At 39.7% G+C, this 20,261-nt stretch overlaps 1 pseudogene; it reads left to right on the forward strand.

Moving 5' to 3' along the window:
* Positions 1-10,737: 10,737 nt before the first annotated feature.
* Positions 10,738-12,055, forward strand: LOC142853529 (Y-linked testis-specific protein 1-like; annotated as a pseudogene).
* The last annotated feature ends 8,206 nt before the right edge of the window (positions 12,056-20,261 follow it).

A 20,261-nucleotide genomic window follows, 5' to 3' on the forward strand; every position in this document is an offset into this window, starting at 1 on the left:
ACTGACTGGGAGAAGATCTTCACCAACCCTGCAACAGACAAAGGTCTGATCTCCAAAATTTATAGAGAACTCAAGAAACTAGACTTTAAAATGCTAATTAACCCAATTAAAAAATGGGGCACTGAACTAAACAGAGAATTCTCAACAGAAGAACTTCAAATGGCCAAAAAACACTTAAGGTCATGCTCAACTTCCTTAGCAATCAGGGAAATGCAAATCAAAACAACTTTGAGATATCTTACACCTGTCAGAATGGCTAAAGTCAAAAACACCAATGGTAGCCTTTGCTGGAGAGGCTGTGGAGGAAGGGGTACCCTCATCCATTGCTGGTGGGAATGCAATCTTGTGCAACCACTGTGGGAGTCAGTGTTTCGGTTTCTCAGGAAATTCGGGATCAACCTACCCATGGACCCAGCAATATCACTCTTGGGAATATACCCAAGAGATGCTCTATCATATGACAAAAGCATGTGTTCAACTGTGTTCATAGCCGTATCATTTGTAATAGCCAGAACCTGGAAACAACCTAGAACAGTTGTTTCAATGGAAGAACGGATGAAGAAAGTATGGAATATATACACACTAGAGTACTACGCTGAGGTAAAAAACAATGACTTCTCGAATTTTGCATGCAAATGGATGGAAATAGAAAACACTATCCTGAGTGAGGTATCCCAGACCCAAAAAGATGAACATGGGATGTACTCACTAATAATTGGTTTCTAGACATAAATAAGGGTCACGGAGTCTACAATAGGTGAACCTAAAGAAGCTAAGTAAGAAGGTGAACCCAAAGAAAAACATATAGTTATCCTCTTGGCTAAGGGAAGTAGACAAAATTGCCAGGGATAAAATTGGGATCTTGGGGGTGGGGTCGGATGGGGGTAAGGGGAGATGGGGAGAGAAAAAGTAGAAGGGAAGGAGGGGGGGCTTGGGGAAACAGGAGGATTGGGATAAAGGAAGGTTGGATAGGGGAGCACGGAACCACAATTCTTAGTTAAGGGAGCCACTTTAGGGTTGGCAAGAGACTTGACCCTAGGGGAGCTCCCAGGTGCCCAAGCTGAGGTCCCCAGTTAGTTCTTTGTCCAGCTGAGGATAGGGAAACTGAAATGACCCTATCCTAGAGCAATACTGACGAATATCTTGCATATCATCATAGAACCTTCATCTGGTGATGGATGGAGATAGAGACAGAGACCCACACTGGAGCACTGGACTGAGCTCCCAAGGTCCCAATGAGGAGCAGAAGGAGGGAGAACATGAGCAACGAAGTCGGGACCAAGAGGGGTGCACCCACCCACTGAGACAGTGGAGCTGATCTACTGGGAGTTCACCAAGGCCAGCTGGACTGTTACCGAAAAAGCATGGGATAAAACTGGACTCTCTGAACATGGTGAACAATGAGGGCTGATGAGACGCCAAGGACAATGGCACGGGGTTTTGATCCTACTTAATGTGCTGGCTTGGTGGGAGCCTAGCCAGTTTGGATGTTCACCTTCCTAGATATGGACGGAGGGGGGAGGACCTAGGACTTACCACAGGGCAGGGAACCCTGACTGCTCTTTGGACTGGAGAGGGAGGGTGAGAAGTGTGGGAGGAGGGGTAGGGAAATGGGAGGCTGGGAGGAGGTGGAAACTTGTTTTTTTTTTCTCCTTTTATCAATAAAAAAAAAGAAAAAAAAGAAAAACAATTTCCCAATAAGAGACTGACTGAGGGGATAATTGGAGGGAATCCCAACCATATAGATAGCACAAAGGTACCAGTTCTATCTAGGAACCATGTCTGTTCCTAGCCATCTAGGTGGGCAACAGGTTATGCCTTTCTTCCTTTGAAAGAACAATCCTATGTGTTTAACATGCCCGGTTCTGCTAGTGCTTACTCATGAGCACAAAGACCTATTTGTCCTCTATATCTATGTCTGATTAAAAACTTACTGTTGAAAATAATGAATTTGGCCATGGTGCCTTCAGTACTGACTCATCCGAACTTTCTGGTTTTTACCCATCTGAGACCCTGGTAGTCACAAAGTTATTTAAGAAAGTGTTAACCAGGATGTGCATGTGTGGCTAATCAGTAAATCAACATTCTGGCTCACCACCTGACTCAGCTCCTTCAGTATGTCAACACAACATCACCTTTCTTGTCCTTTATGGGCAAAGCTATACTATTATGGTGGATAAAATTACCATAGGGAACACTCACTTACTTAACTGCCTTGAGCAGATCTTAGGGCACACAGCACCTGTTCAAATATAGCACTTATGTGTTGTGATTTAGACACTTCATAACTAACATCCAGTTACAGTCTTACTGGAGATCAAACAGATCCTTCATAGTTGTTAGCTCTTTCTCAATCTTTTTCTTTTTGGAATTACTCCCATTAAAGTCTTAATGTCATTCTTTCTTGCTTTTTGTACCACTCTCTTGACCCTCATTCAACAGCTGTTTCTAGAAATGACTCTATGTTATGGGTTTAGATAATTTTTATAAAAACACATAGGCCATGGAAAATCTCTCTCAGGCCTAAAGGCGGTCTCTAGACTTTTAAAATGTCATCTGACATATAGGAGTTTCTACAAAATGTTTTCACTTGCCAATATAGAAAGATGATTGAGAAAATGAAATGTCTCTTTTCTCAAAGCGTTTACTAGTTGCAAAGTTTCTGAATTTGTGTCCAAAATTAGTTCCTTCTACTCCCTCCGAAGATGTTCTGCTCCCTTATCTTACATTAAATTTCTCTATATTAAAAATACTGTACCTCTAACCCCTGACATATTTTGCTTGTTTCTGCTCAAACTGACCTGGTATTTCTCATCTCCCTCTCTAACCAATGACAATCCCTCGAGTCAATATTAGACCTTCTTATGTTTCAGTTCTGTACTCCCTTCATTCTTTTTTTCACAGTAATGCGCACTGTCTGGACAGTGCATAAGATGTTGACTTGTGACAATACCCAGAACTTAACTGGTAGCAAATGAATGTTCATCATGATAGGTCTGTTCCACACTGGAGTTATTGTTAGTTTAGACTGGTTTCTCTATTTAATCCATGTGGAAATTGAAATGCATCCATTCCTTCTTTAATGACTGGATTTTAAAGGTTTGGTTGCCAATCACAGGACAAGGCAAAGCATCAAAGAAATGCTTTCAGGGAACATTTAACTGTACAAATAAGATCAAAAAATTCTGTAAGTATTTGATGTGGCATTGGTTACAAATGCATATTTCTTTTACCTATGCTTAATTTTTCAGGCGACTGGTGTAGGAGGATCTTCTTTCTATGTGTTGCTTTCACTGGTTAAATAAAGAGACTGCCTTGCATAAACAATCCTAACAATCATAAATCAGGGTATTTGGAGAACATTGGGATCCCACAGAATCAAAGCAATGGAACATAGAAACTGCCTTTGAATTGAGAGAAATCAAGTCTTCATGAGAGGAAGGAATTAGAATTGGAAGCTAGGATAAATAAACTGCAGTGTTTTCCCCAACAATGAGTTCAGATCCAATTGCAAATCAAGACGATATAGAAAATTCTCTAGTTGTGAAATACCAGAACCTATATTAGTAAAGGACAGGGCAGAAGTACGTGTGAATCAATCAAAGAATATGGGGAAAGACTGCTAAACTTAGGACCATTTGAGTGGTAGTATGGAAACTTAATTCAATAGAAGCTAACTGGAATATACACATAAATGAAGGTGATCTGAAAGAAATCACCAGATAGTAGGCAGAAGGACATTCAAAGAATGCGTGTTAGAACACAGTGGTTTAAAGGGTTTCAATAAAATAGTGATACATGGAGGTCTAGACTGAGATGATTTGAGAGGAGACAGAGAAATTACTAATATTAAGGACCCTTTGAAAAGTTCATATGCTAACACAGTAGAGTAAAAGCTTCCTAAAAGGTATATACACATATACATATAAAAGTTAATATGGGATACCTTATAATGGAACAATGTTCCTACTTAATAGTATAGGATGGCAAATTAAAAGTCCAATGAAAAGAAAGGGTTACCTCTTTAGAGTTCTTGGACAGTGAGGTCCCACCGAAACCCAATTGTTGCCAGTGTTTTTCTTCTACAACTTGACAGTAAGGTTCTACTGATGAAGAAACTAACAGAGTACAGAACATGAAGAAATCAATATGGTACTTACCTAGAAGCTGAATCTCTACTGGCTTTCTTTTTAAAGTACTCAAATGTGCTATGCCTACTACCAGAGGAATCATCAGTCTTACTGAACTCTGAATTTTGTAGGCAAATGGATGGAGCTAAAAAACATCATTTTGAGTGAGGTAACCCAGATACAGAAAGGCTATTATCACATGTACTGACTCATAAGGGGTTTTTTAACATAAAGCAAAGAAAACCAGCCCACAAATCACAATCACAGAGAACCTAGACAACAATGAAGAGCCTAAGAGAGACATACATGGATCTAATATACATGTGAAGTAGAAAATAACAAGATCTCCTGAGTAAATTGGGAGCATGGGGACCTTGAGAGAATGCTGAAGGGGAGAGGAGATGTAGGGAGGGGAGCAGAGGAAAATGTAGAGCTCAATAAAAATAATAATAATTAAAAAACACTTCAACCCTCCCTCAAGATTCCCATGCTCCCAGTTTACTCAGGAAAGCTTGTCGTTTTCTACTTCCCATGTAGATTAGATCTATGTAAGTGAGGGAGGAACTTAATCAAAGCACACTGCACCAAACTTTCAAAGAACAAAAAATTAAAGAAAATATTATGAGCGTATCTAATTAAATTGAACTTGCACACCAAAGAAGAGCCAAGCTATATGGTAAGCTTTATATATATTTTACTACAACAGAATGTGGAAAAGTATTAACATGTCTACTATTAGTGAATGCCAGCCAATCAAACAAAGTAGTGGACGTATGACAGATGATGGCAGCTACGGTGAGGACTACAATGAGAGGGGCATTGTCTAGAAAAACATCCTCTCTGACCTGTAATTAAGCATGCTTCCCAAGAGGAGTCCACTGCAGAGATATTTCCCAAATCTCAGAGGCATAAGAGCTGTTCAAGTTTTCATTGGAAGTGGGAGAATGTCCTGACCTCTTATCTTTGGACATGTGCCAAATAGTCATTTTCTACTCAAAGCCTCAGATGCATACAGGTGAGTGTTAGTAGATAGAAGGTTATAGAAGAGTTGACTCCACTAGAGATTGAACTAATAGCTACTCACATAATAGAATTGATGCTGACCCATAGTCCTACAAACTCTTTAAATTTTCACATTAAGCTCTTATTTTTCTGCTGTAATTTTGGGCTTCAAGGTATAAAGAAATGTATATTTATCCATAATTTTATGTTGTAATAAAAAATCTATAAAATGATACTTAAACAAGATGTTATCCTTTGCTCAGATCTGATTGGATTATTTTGATGTTTTGTATATTTTAGTATTTTCTTGATTTCTTGATGTGAGTATCTTAGTTAGGGATTTTGTTGCTATGAAGAGACATGATGACCATGGAAACACTTATAAATGAAAAACATTTAATTAAGGGAACTTGCTTACTGCTTCAGAGGTTCAATTCATTATCATAAGGCAGGGAGCATGGTGGCATGTAGGCAGATATGGTGCTGGAGCTGAGGGTCCTACATCTTGACTTAAAGGAAACAGGAAGGCAACTGACTCACTGGGCAGTATCCTAAACATAGAAAACCTAAAAATTCACACCTACAGTGACACACTTCCTTCAATAAGGTCATAACCACTCCAACAAAGCCACATCTCCTAATAGTGTCACTCCCTATGAGATTGGGGGCCAAATATATTCAAACTGGCACATTCCACTTCCTAGCCCCGTTACCCTTTAACAATATTATAATGCAAAAATAATTTAGTCCAACTGCAAAAGTCCCCATAGTCTACCATAGTCTCAACAATGATTGAATGTTCAAAGTTCTAAATCTCTTCTGAGATTCATTCAATGTCTTAGTATAATCCCCTGTAAAGTCAAATGAAAAAGTTGACCACATACTTCCAACATATATTAACATGTGGTATACATTATTATTTTCGTTTTCTCCATTGATGGTGAAAGAAAGCTTTGCTGGGAATATTAGTCTGGGTTTGCATCCATGGTCTCTTAGTGTCTGCAGCACATCTATCCAAGACCTTCTGGCTTTTATGGTTTCCATAGAGAAGTCAGGTGTAATTCTGATAGATTTACCTTTATAAGTAACTTGGCCTTTTTCCTTTGCAGCTCTTAAAAATTGAAACGCACATGTACTAGCACACATATATACACACAAAGTAGAGTGACTAAAATAAACTTAAAATTCTTTTAAAAAGAAAAACCAACCTCTGCTGCTCTTGTGCATGCTGCCAGAGTTTCTGTAGGGTCCTGTGTGCATCTGTAGTATCACTATTTGCTTGGTAATTACGTCACCTATGATGATTATTACAATCATATCACCTATGATTATTACAACCTTTCTTCATCTGTGTCTTCGTCTTAAACTTCTCTTTCCTTTCCCTTTCTTTTACTTCATAGATCCCTGAGCCTTGAGGGGAACACTGAGGACTTTAATATAGACATCCCATTTAGTGCTGAGTACTCTCAAGTCTCTTATTCTCAGCATATTCTCCAGCAATGTCTCTGTTAATTACCATCTAGTATAAGAAGTGGCTACACTGATGAGGGTTGAGTGATACTCACATTGTGGATATAATTATTTGTTGTTAGAAGTCATTTTATTGCTATGTTCCCTTAGCAGAATGATATTTGTAAGTTTTCCCAAAGGACATATCAACTATCTAGTCTCCAATTGTTGCCCACTTTAGCAGTTTCAGATATAGAATGTAATTCATGAAGGAGGCTTTAAATCTAATTTTAAAGCTGATTGGTTACTCCCATGACATCTGCGCCACATTGCACTAGCATATCCTGCGGTCAGGTTGCTACTGTAGGTTACAAAGCTTGTAGCTGTGTGATATTTATTGATGATTACTTTTCTTCTCTGGTAGCATACAAAGTGACTTTCAGTACTATGAATGTTTATCAGTAACAGGCAAGCTTCAGCTGGATAGCAACTCAATTTCTCCATATTCCAAGGCATAAATAAGTTGTGTCTTCAGCAACAGAGTCTTAACAGCAGGTTATGGAGAGTAACCAAACAGCTTTGAAAATCGGTTGTGATATTTGTGGAGATGTCAAGGGGACCTTTTGCCCAAGGAATCAAAAAGATATAAACCATTCCTGAAAGTTTTATTTGGTAGAATAAGATCTCCTTTTGGAAGTATTCTCTCCCAAGTTATATGGAAACTCCATGTAAATTCCCTTAAGGTATGTGAGTATTTTCGGAAGCTTTTATGGTGGTAGGTTTCTATGTTGCTTTTCTAAAGGTGCATTCTGCTGTTTTGTCTCCCTCTATTCTCTTTTTACCCTTCTCCCCTGCACGCCTCAGTTTAATCCTTCTACTCTAGTTTCCCCATCATCTCTACAAATTCTATATTCCATCATATTCAGAGTCTGGTTTTATCCCCTGCTTTTTCAGTCTCAGTCCAGCTGGCCTTGGTGAGCTCCCAATAGATCAGCCCCACTGTCTCCGTGGGTGGGTGCACCCCTCTTGGTCCTGATTTCCTTGCTCATCTTCTCCTTCCTTCTGTTCCTCATTGGCACTTTGGGAGCTCAGTCCAGTACTCCAGTGTGGGTCTCTGTCTCTATCTCCATCCATCACCAGATGAAGGTTCTATGGTGATATGCAAAACATTCATCAGTATGGCTATAGGATAGGATCATTTCAGGTTCCCTATATTCAGCTGCCCCAGGAACTAACTGGGGATCTCGCCTTGGGCACCTGGAAGCCCCTCTAGGTCCAAGACTCTTCCCAACCCTAAGATGGCTCCCTTAATTAAGATATGTGCTTCCCTGCTCCCCTATCCAACCTTCCTTTATCCCAATCATCCCGTTGCCCCAAGTTCTCCCCATCCTACCCTTCTCATTTTTCTCTCCCCATCTCCCCTTTCCCCCCTCCCACCCCACCCTTAAGATCCCGATTTTTTTTGCCTGGCAATCTTGTCTACTTCCCCTACCCAGGAGGATAGCTATATGTTTTTCTTTGGGTTCACTTTCTTATTTAGCTTCTTTACAATATCCAATTATAGACTCATTGACCTTTATTTATCTCTAGAAACCAATTATGAGTGAGTACATCCCATGTTCATCTTTTTGGGTCTGGGTTACCTCACTCAGGATAGTATTTTCTATTTCCATCCATTTGCATGCAAAATTTGAGAAGTCATTGTTTTTTACCGCTGAGTAGTACTCTAATGTGTATATATTCCACACTTTCTTCATCCATTCTTCCATTGAAGGACATCTAGGTTGTTTCCAGGTTCTGGCTATTACAAATAATGCTGCTATGAACATAGTTGAACAAATGCCCTTGTCATATGATCGGGCATCTCTTGGGTATATTCCCAAGAGTGGTATTGCTGGGTCCAGGGGTAGGTTGATCCCGAATTTCTTGAGAAACCAAAACACTGCTTTCCAAAGTGGTTGCACAAGATTGCATTCCCACCAGCAATGGATGAGGGTACCCCTTTCTCCACAACCTCTCCAGCAAAGGCTATCATTGGTGTTTTTGATTTTAGCCATTCTGACAGGTGTAAGATGATATCTCAAAGTTGTTTTGATTTGCATTTCCCTGATCACAAGGGAGGTTGAGCATGACCTTAAGTGTCTTTTGTATTTTGGCCATTCTACTGAGAGAAAATGATATCTCAAAGTAGTTTAATTTGATTTTTCTCAACAGCTATTTTCTTAGTCATTTTTTTTCATCTTTCAAGAAATTTCCCTTTAGAACACTCATCCATTGCTGTTGGGAATGAAAACTTGTGCAACCACTTTGGAAATCAGTGTGGCAGTTTCTCAGGATATTGGGAGTTAACATACCTTAGGAACCAGCACTACCACTCTTGGGAATATACCCAAGAAATGCCCAATCATACTACAAAAGCATTTATTCAACTATGTTCATAGCAATATTATTTCTAATACCCAGAAAATGGAAACAACCTAGATGCCCCTCCATGGTAGAATGGATAAAGAAAGTGTGGAATATATACACATTAGAATACTACTCAGCGGTAAAAAAAACAATGACATCTTGAATTATGCATGCAAATGAATGAGAATAGAAACACTATCCTGAGTGAGATAACCCAGATGAAAAGTAAGAATATGGTGTATACTCACTCATTAGTGGATTCTAGTCATAAACAAAGGACAATGAGCCTATAGTTCATGATTCTAGAGAAGCTAAATAATAAGGTGAATCCAAAGAAATATATATATATATATATATATATATATATATATATATATATATATATCCTCCTGGAAATTAGAAGCAGACAATATCGCCAGGAAAAAGTTGGGAGCATGGGGGTGGTAATGGGGGAAGAGAAGAGGGGGAGAGAGAATGGAGAAGGGAAGGTTTGGGGAGAGCTTTGGGGAGTGGGATGGTTGAGATGGAGGAAGGACAGATATGGGAGCAGGGAAGAAGATACCTTAATTGAGGGAGCCATTTTGGGGTTGGCAAGAGGCTTGGCTCTAGAGGGGTTCCCAGGTGTCCACAGGGATGGACCCTGGGCAATGGAGGAGAGGGTGCCTGAACTGGCCTTGTCCTGTAGTCAGACTGATGACTATCTTGAATAGTCATAGAAGCTTCATCCAGTGACAGATGGAGATAGAGACAGAGACCCACATTGAAGCACTGGACTGAGCTCTCAAGGTCCAGTTGAAGAGCAGAAGGAGGGAGAAGATGAGCCGGGAAGTCAGGACCACATGGGGTTGGTCCACCCACTGAGACAGTTTACCTGAGCTAATGGGAGCTCACCAGCTCCAGCTGGACTGGGACTGAATGAGCATGGGATCATTCTGGACCCTCTAAATGTGGCTGACAATTGGGGCTAATGATAATGGCACTGGGATTTTTCTCTACTGCATGTACTAGCTTTTTTGGATCCTAGTCTGTTTGGATGCATACCCTCCTATGCCTGGATGGATAGGGGAGGGCCTTGGACTTCCCACAGGGCAGGGTACCCTGCCCTCCTTTAGGGCTGGAGGTGAAGGGGGGAGGGTTAGCGGTGAAGCAGGAGGGAAGTGGAAATCTTGAATGGTATTATTTATAAAGTAATTTAAAAAATTTAAAAAAATAACCAAGGGAGAAATAGGAGCTAGGAAAAAAAACCTTCAAGTGAGTTGTTGACTCAGAAACCAGAGACTTTTTCAGAAAATAAAGATACTGGGAGTGAGTTGCTTGGGCCAGAGTGTGACTCAAGAAGATGAGAAGGGATTTTATTTTTTGTCTCCAGATGGTAGTATGAGCAGCATTTTAGGACCTGGATGCTGGACTCTTCTGTGGGTAACTAGTGAAGAAACCAGCCTATGAGGGGTTCTATGACATAAGTAGAGTCTTGGTGATGTCACAAAGCCCTGGGTGGGGGTTGCACATTTGTTCCACTAGGGATGCTAGACTCCCTTGAAGGTGGCTTCACTATCTTCACAGTGGCTATGGAGGTCAGTTCAGCTCCTGAGCCCCATGAGTGTTCAACAGGCTTTTGGTGCCTGAACATTTCCAGAGGACAGAATATGGACAACTAGGACATTTTCTATTGGCACTCATGGTGGAGGCAATGACTTTGTGTCTGGTTTAAACAGACGAGCTTTTCCAACCCAGAGAGTGGGCAGCTATGATACCCAAGCAAAGAAAGATAGCCACAAAACAGTGGACCATGAGTGCTGTGGCCTTCCACACTAGGTCTACAGCCATGATGAAGATGCCTCTGAGTATGAGAGGCGGGCCACCTCTCCAGAAGAGGGACGGGTCATCTCTCCAGAAGCAAAAATTGGGCAGTCCTTTTGAGGCCCTGGAGAACACTGTAGGTCGCAGAAGTTCTCATGGATGGAAAGAAGGCAATGAGCCAGTCACTCAGTGGAATGCCATCGTTCTAGATCAACCGCCAACAAATCTTTCTACTTCCTGAAGTATGATGGGATTGATGTGTCTATGAATTGGAGCTTCCCAGTGATGAAAGGATTTTAAACCTTAAGATTCTGCCTAATCACGTGCCATTTCCTCAGGTGACAGACACCCACCTCGCAAACACCGTAGTTGGCAGAGCAGTGAAATATAAATTTGAGGGCAAAAATGGCTCTAAGGTTGAGTGGAGGGGATGGTCCTAGAGGAGGTGCCGATCATGAAGCCCTGGTTCTACATTACCTATGAGAAATACCCGGTCTTGTACATTTTCCACCTCGTGGATGACTACATTGAAGGCAACATCAACATCACGACAGAGTGTCCTCCAGTACAGGTGACCTCAGAAGTAGGCAGGGATGTCTTGACAGGCAAATGAGTGCAGTACAAAAAAAGCAACGGAACCCAAAAGTCAGGCAAAATCATTCACCAAGTTCCCACTAAACCTCCCATGTATTTCATCAAGCTTGATAACGATGTCTATATCTATGTCTATGATTTGGTGAAGAGCCGTTAAAGTGAAATTCACAAAGTATGGAGGGACAGACATAAAATTGTGTTGGGGGGATGCTCTTTTTTTTCAGAGATACATAAGGTCCTCTAATATCCCTGGTATCTTTTCCAATGGAATTTGTCTTGTTCTAAAAATAAAAATTTGTGAACATGCAAAAAAAAAAAAGAAATTTCCCTTTAGTTTTATAAACTCTTTAAAAAATTTCTATGTTTTCTAGATGTTCAGTTGTTAAAATTTATTTACAGATTTAAATACTTCACTTTATCAAAATTATAATATGAGTTTTTTCTTGTGCTGTATGCTACCACTTTGTTCAAATGGTCTTGTGCTTTGCTGTAGGAAGAATTTGAGGTTCCTGAAGTCTCACTTAGTAATTGGGGTCTTAATGCCTGTGATATCAGTGTTTTGCTCAGAGTTCTTTCCTGTGGCAATAAATCCAAGTCTATTCTGCATTTGCTCTTCTTTCAGATTCATTATATCTCGTCTTACAATGATGCCCATGGTCCATTATAGTTGACGTCTGCATTACATTTATCTTTATATATTATAAGCAACTGGATTCTTTGCCAGAAATCTTTGGATATTATGACACAAAGACTAGAGGCCTCCGAGTGACCTAAGAATGAATAATTTGTACCCACAAGTTACATTATTATAATATTAGATTCTATTGCAAGACAATTTTGGAGTCATTTTACAGAACAGCTACAGGCTGGGTGTCCTGAGACTGGTCCCACAAGTGAGCACTTTTATTTTTAACAAACTGAGAACCAGGTTATACTTAGAAATATATATGTATATACATATAGATATTTGCATGATACAAGCATTAATGAAAAAGGGGGTCATGAATTTGAAACAGAGAAATGAGGGGTATAAGGAAGGCTTTGAGGGAGTAAAGAGAAAAAAGAAATGTTATAACCATTACAATCTCCAAAATAAAAAATAATTTGAAATTTATAAAAATAAAACAAACTTAGATCATTTCTTACATGGTCCTGTCTTCTACTTCTTTTTTTCACATGTCTGCAACAAGTTTACTTGGTGTTTTCTGAGTGATTACTTTGTTTTATATTTTTCCCCTTTTAAATTGAAAATAGGTTCTTTCTCATCCAACAAATTTATCCTTGTTCTAGTTTCCCCTCCCTCTCATCCTACATCCTCCCCAACTATCCTTCCCTCTGGATCGACTCCCTATTTGTCTATCATTAGAAAAGGGCAGCCTTCTAAAAGATAACAACAATGCATATAAAAATGAAGCAAAACCACCACATTGACATTGGACAAGGTAAACCAAAAGAAGGAAAAGAGCCGAAGAGAAGGTTGAATCTCCATAGACCCACTGCTTCACAAACTTGTGACTTCCATGAAAATACTCAATGGAAAGCTGCCATCTATTTGCAGAGGAACTGGCACTGCCCTGTGGAACCCCTGTGCTTGCTGCTTCAGTCTTTGTGAGTTCCCATAAGCTCTGCTCAGTTTATTGAGATGCCCTTGCTCTCCTGGGTCCTACATCCCTTCTGGCTCTTACATTCCTTTCACCTGCTCCTTCCCTGATTTGATGCAGGCATCCCATTTAGAGTTGTGTCTTTCAAGGTTTCTCACTCTCTGTATATTATTGGCCTGTGGGTCTCTGCATCAGCTCTCATCTGCTGCAGGGGATACTTCTCTGATGATGGCTGAATAGGCACCAGTCTATGACTATAGTACAATATCATTGGGAGTCATTTTATCACTACTATCTTTTAAGATCAGTAGCATTTGTTTTATCCTGGGTTTCTGGGATATCCAGTCTTGGTTATTGGTCACCCAGGCTGCGTCAGCATGAGTCCCATCTATTAGAGTAGACCTTAAGTCAAATCAGACTTTGGTTGGTTACTGACAAGCAGTGTCACCACTGATCTAGCATAACTTGAAAGTAGGAAAGCATTGTAGATCAAAGTGTTTGTGACTGGGTTGGTGTTTATGTTTCTCTTTTAGAAGGCCATAGAGTACCTTTCTATACCAAAGACACTAGAACATATGGAGAAAGTTCTAGGCAAGCACCATCTAGACATCTCTATTGGTCAATGAGTTGTATGGGTATGGTCTTGAGCCATAGGTCCTTGCTCTGTGAAGATCAATCTCTTGTCTTGGCAATAGCCTTGGTTGTTTGGGGATTTCCATGGTATACCTTTGGTCAACTCAATTGGATGTAACTAGTCCCAGCACTGGAAGCTTCCCCTTGTTGACAAGAGATGGCCAATTGGGACTCTTTCTCTCCTATCATTTGGTTGCTTTATTAGGATCTCCTTCATATATTTTAGGAAGTTTCCATTGCACTTGGATTCCATATCACCCCTCAAATACTCTTCATTTCTAGTAGTCTCCCCCCTCTTAAGCCCCTCCCCATAAGATTCTCCCATACTCATCCCTCCCGCCCTCAGTTGACCTTAAAATCTATTCTATTTCCTCATCCTTGGTAGATCTATGTGTCCCCCCCAATTCCCTATCTTTATACTTATTTTTTTTCTGAATCTTTGGACTGTAGCCTGATTATCATTTCTTAAAGGTTAATATCCACATGTAAGTGAATTCATACCATATTTAATTTTCTGGGTGTGTGTTATCTCTCAAGGTAATATTCTTTTAACTTCCAACATTAGCCTGCAAATTTCATGTTCTCTTTCTTTTTAAAAGCTGGGTAATATTCCATTTTGTTAATGCACCACTTTTATTTATCCATTTTCTGTTGAAGGACAACTAGGTTGTTAACAATTTATGGCTATTATGAATAGAAAAACAATGAACATGGTTGAGCAAGTCTCTATGTGGCAGGATGACACATCCTTTGGGTATATGTTCAAAATGGCATCACTGGATCCTGAAAGACATCAATTCCAATCCTTCTGAGGAACTTCCACATTGATATCCATAGTGGATGTACATTGTTCCACACGCATCTGAAATATATGAGTGTTTCCTCTTGACTTAGTAGTCCTAGTTTCTATTGCTGCAATGAAACACTATGACCAGAAGTAAGTTGGAGAGGAAAGAGTTTTTCTGACTTATGCATCCTCATCATAGTCCATTGCTGAAGGAAGTCTGGAGAGGAACTCAAATGGGGTTGAGGCATTTTCTTAATTGAAGCTACGTTCCTTCACATGACTCAAGCTTGTGCCAAATTGACTTAAAACAATCCATCAAATTACTCCTTGTCAAATTGACAAGCACATTACCATTAAGTTGTCTTTTCTTTCTCAGTTATTCCCAAGATCTCACATTAAAAACTTAACTTTAAATGCCCACAATCTTTACAAATTTAAACACATTAAGAATTCGGTCCCTTAACATATTCAGTGTCTTTAAAATCCAAAAATTCCTTTGAAAGTTTGAAATCTCTGTGGTTTATGTTAAAAATAAAAGTTAACTACTTCCTAACTTCAAGAGGGAAGAAAGAACCAAAGCAGAATAACAATATAAGCAAAGGAAAAACCAAACTCCAACTGTATAATTAATGCAATGCCCAATGTCTGGGATACATGCAGGAGCTCCTGAGCGCCTCCCAGGGGCTTGCATCATTTTTCATGTTCTGCTTTCTGAAGCACACACAGCTTGTATTCTAGGCTCCAGTTGGATCTTTTCCACACTGCTGCTATACTCAGTGGTCATCCCAAAGTGCTGGCATCTCCAAAATACTGGTATCTTTTTCTGCAACTGAACTTTAGTTTCACCGATAGCCTCTCATAGGCTCTCTTCATGGTGCCAAGCCTCAACTTCTCTGCATGACCTCTTCCGTTCTGGACTTTTAACTACCACTGAGGCTGTTCCTTCACTAATGGCCTATCCTGGCCCCTCACAGTACCAAACCTCAGTTGCTCTCTATGATCCCTTCATGCCTTCAAAATCATTACCACCTGGCTGACCCTAAACTATCAAGTTATTCTGACAGCTTGAAATGAAAGTTTGGCCAACTCTGGAATACACCTTGTATGCTATCTCGGAGAGAACACTTTCCATGGCAATGATGCAGGTCCCTTCTTAATCACTGGTAATTTCTCAGCTACAGCCAGCCAACATTGAGTATTCAAGTGAATCAAGTTTTCGCTTTAGTAGTTCTGGCGTCTTGCTACTCACAGATTATTCTTCAGCATAAGCATACCAGAGCCACAGAATCTTAATTCAAATTAACAAATGGCCCAGATGGAGTCTTGGAAAATCCCTTCTAAAACTTGACATGCCAAACCTCCATCTTCTGCACTGCTCTCAACATTCTTATCTTCCAAGCTCCCAAAGAACATCCCACTCTCAACACTCAATGGCTTTCTAGTTCAAAGTTCTAAAATCTTTCCACAGTCCTCCCCAAAACTCTGCCAGGTCTGTCATAGCAATTCCCAGCTATGCTGGCTCCATCTTATATTCATTAGATTTTCTATTACGGTGATAAAGGACCATGAGCAAAAGTAAGTTGGAGAGGAATGGGTTTACATGACTTACACTCACAGAGAAGCCAGGAAAGGAACTCAAACAGGACTGGAACTTGGAAGCAGGAGCTGATGCATACATTATGGAGGGATTCTGCTTGCTAGTTTGCTCCTCATGGCTTATTCAGTCTGTCTTTTTAAGAAACTAGGACCACCAGCCCAGGGATGGCACCACCCACAATGAGCTTAGTTTTCTCCCATTAATTACTAGTCAAGAAAATACTTTACAGGCTGCCTACAGCCTGATAGCGTTGAGGTATTGCTTAACAAAGGCTGCCTCCCCTCAGATAAATTCAGCTTCTGTCATGATGAAATAAAATTATCCTAGAACACCCTTATTCCTTATCCTGCCAGCAGGAGTTCTCACTCATGTTATTGAATTTAGCCATTCTTAGAAGTTTAAACTGTAATTTCAGAGTAGCTTTGATTTGCATTTCCCTAAAAGTTAAGGGAAGGTATTGAACATTCCTCTGAGTGGATAATGATCTTGATGTGTTCTTAGATTCAGTTTCCATATGTTTTATTGAGTATTTTTGCATATATGTCCGTTATGTAATTTAGTCTGTAATTATCTTTATGTGCTGGTTCATTATGTGGTTTGGGTATAATTGTAGTGGTGACCCCATAGAAAAAAAATGATCAATGTTCTTTATATTTTGTGGAATAATTTGTAGAGTATAGGCATTAACTTGTCTTTAAAATTCTGATAGAATTCTGCACAAAGAACATCTGGTCCTGGGTGGATTTTGGTTGAGAAAATTTTAATGACCTGCTTCTATTTCACTAGGAGTTATAAGTTTGTTCAAAATGCACATATTATCTTGATTTAACTTTACTAAGTAGTACCTATCAAGAAAAGTATCCATTTCTTTTAGACTTTCAAATTTAGTGGAGTGAAGGATTTTTAAAGTATGTTCTTATGATTCTAAAAATTTCCTTAGAATTTATTATGTCAAGTGGGTACTTGATTTCCATGGCAATAATTCCATGGAAGAAAAAATGTGGAAAGTAGATAATAAATTCTACAGAATTGTTTTGTTTGCCTTTCAAGAGGAATGTGATTTTATGCCTGATATGAAATATCTCCACAACAAAACTTTAATTTTATGTTTCATCAGCTGATATATGGGAGAACCCTGTTTAAAAGATACTGACAGAATGATTTTTTTCTAGGGATATTATATCCAGCATAATTCAAGATGATATAACATTTTTTCAATGAAGGGCAGGTAAGGAGGTAATGGTTGTGAGATTCTGAAGGAGTTGAGTCAGTATGTAGATCTCTGGATTTACTGATTACCCACACAAAAACCCATAAAGTGTTTACTTTTCATCTGAAATCTGTGACAAGCAGGCTCTCAAATGCATAAAAAGGCAGTGGAGGCTGTGCTGGGGCTGTCCTAAAGGCACCATGGCAAGGCTCATTCTTGTCACAGGTGAGTTGGTAATCAGATTTAATTTTTTTGTTTAAACAGAAAAAGGGGAAATGATGGAGGAAGGTCATTGGCTAATAAAGGAACTGCCTTGGCCCATTTTATTGGTTAGAACATAGGTAGGTGGACTAAACAGAACAGAATGCTGGGAGGAAGAGGAAGTGAGCTCAGACTACACAGCTCTCCTCTCGGGAGCAGACGCCTCAGAGCGACGCCATGCTCCCGGCTGCTGGGCAGACACATGCGATGAAGCTCCGACCCAGGATGGACGTAGGCTAGAATCTTCCCTGTAAGCGCACCTAGCTGTGCTACATAGAATATTAGAAATGGGCTAGTCCAGGTGCGAGAGTTAGCCTAGAAGAGACTAGATAGAAATGGGTCAAGCAGTGATTAAAAGAATACAGTATCCGTGTAATTATTTTGGGGCATAAGCTAGCAGGCGGCTGGGGTGCTGGGGACGCAGCCCTACCACTCCAATTTCAACAACAAACAACAGCTTGACAGAGACTATACTACTGTTTTTTTTTGTGTGTGTGAGATTTCCTCTGCCATAAGGATCAATTCGAAACTCGAAACTCTATACTTAGTCAGACTGTTCAAAAAGGGCAAAACCAAGATATTACTTCATGAATATATCACAAGATTCCCTAGGGAATATACTAATTTTATTCTCATCTAAAATCTTTCAATGCTGTCACACACAGCTCAAATCCCACTCAGCATAGCTGTCTTCCTTGCTCTTATTTGTATGCCCTACCAGGAGCACTTAAATCTTTGAACTGTTTTTCTAATCCACAGTACCAAAGTCCATATTCCTTCATCAGAAACATGATCACACCTATCACAGAAAGACTCTAGTTCTTGGTATCAACTTTATATTAGTTATGGTTCTGTTGCTGCAAAGAACCATCATGATAATTGCAACTCTAATGACGGAAATCATTTGATTGGGTGGCTACACTCTCAGATGCTTAGTCCTTTGTCATGATGTTCAACACTGTAGTGTGTGCATAGACATTCTACATACACGTGAATTCTCAGTGATAGGAAGTGAACTGATACACTAACAATGGCTTGTGCATAGATGAGAGGTCAAGGCCTGCTTCTAAGGTGGCACACTTCATCCAACAAGGCCGTACCACTCCACCTAATCCACATCTGCAAATACCTTTCCTATTAGTCTAGAGGAGGCAAATATTTTAAAATACCACAAATGATAACCTACAAACAGATCAGTTCTTGGAAGGTAGAGAACTCCATAGACACACACAACATGCACACACATTCGCACCCCCCCCCCCACGCACACACGGACACATTTCTAGTTCTCTGGCATGTTTCGTACAACTATCCATGAACATGCCCACAATGTCACCAGCCACAAAACAAACCAGCTCTATTATTACAAGATACTTTGAGCCCTGTGGCTTTCTATGTCATTGAAAATCTGAGTGCTGAAAAACCCTTCCTTTCTAGAAATGATTCTTTTGATTATATCTTTGAATGCTGGTTTGTGTTTTGAGACTGGATTTCTCTATAGCTTTGGGGTCTGACCAGGAATTAGTTCTTGTAGACTAGAGTTGCCTGGCATTAACAAAGTTCCTCCTGCCTCTGCCTCCTTAGTGCTGGGATTAAAGGTGTCGGCCACCACCACCTGACTAGAATTGATTATTAACTGTGGATTGATCACAGTCATGATAAATTAACCAGGGCTCTTTTGTGGTGTAGAAGATTAGAAAAAAAGAAAAAACCCAATAAAACCGCTGCTGGTTTTGTGAGAACAAGATTGAGTGGTTGCTTGTGGTGGAATTACAAACTGGCATTCTAAGTAATGTCAGATAGTACTCCAATAGGGTCACAGCCTGCAGCCGTGTATTTTTGTTGTACATTGGTTTCACCGCTAGATTCTTACACAGCAATTGGAATGTAACAGTAGTCCTGATAGGTTTGGAGTTCTGTAATCTACGGGACATCAACATATAGACGTTCATTGCCAGTTGGTTGGTTTAGCTTTCTGAGATTTTTGTTTGGTGTTTCCTATTTATATTTGTAATTCTGGGTTTCTTTCTAGGGTTAATTTGTGAATCTATTGTCCCTTTCTTATCTAATTATTATCCAAACTTCTGTTTGGATAATTAAATCCCATATATCCATTTTGATTATTTTGTCCTATATTAAAATATGTTAATGGATAGCCCACACATAACAAACTAGATTATAACTTCCATGCATGCCTGTCCTGTGCTTTGACCATATTTCCTCAACTATTTAACTTCCTCCTGTTGATCTTTGTGACTGATCCTGTGACCTTTACAAATCCTTAGTCCCCTCATTTCTCATATTATAAAAACACAAAATAGGTCTAATTTCTGTATGTGGATCTCCTTTGTTTCTTGGAAAATTATATCTAATTGTACCTCCATTCATTATAAAACAATGGTTTACTAGTCACTGTGCTTAGTGTGGTACTGTCCTCACAGTCTAATTATATGCTATGCTAAGGTTCAATTTGTTTAATTTGAATTCTCCTCCGGTTCCACAGTAAGGCCATTTTGATTGTGAATGAATAGGTCTTTAGTGGGATGCTGAGATGGATGTGACTTACCACAGACTCTCATTATTTTTCTCAATAAGTTAATGAGGCAAAGCAGTTCATACTTTATTTACTGTGCTCATTTGATTGTGGGCTCAGTGTAATCCTCCCACAGGTATCAGTGTAGATGCATTCCTTTGCGTGCCCTCCCCTAAAGTCTTTTCTATCACTATGGTGTTAGTCATATTTAGGGCTTCAATTGCTTTATTAGTATAGACCATGACCAACATGAAT

This window comes from Microtus pennsylvanicus, chromosome 7 (genome assembly GCF_037038515.1).
Source record: "Microtus pennsylvanicus isolate mMicPen1 chromosome 7, mMicPen1.hap1, whole genome shotgun sequence".
Classification (NCBI taxonomy): Eukaryota; Metazoa; Chordata; class Mammalia; order Rodentia; family Cricetidae; genus Microtus; species Microtus pennsylvanicus.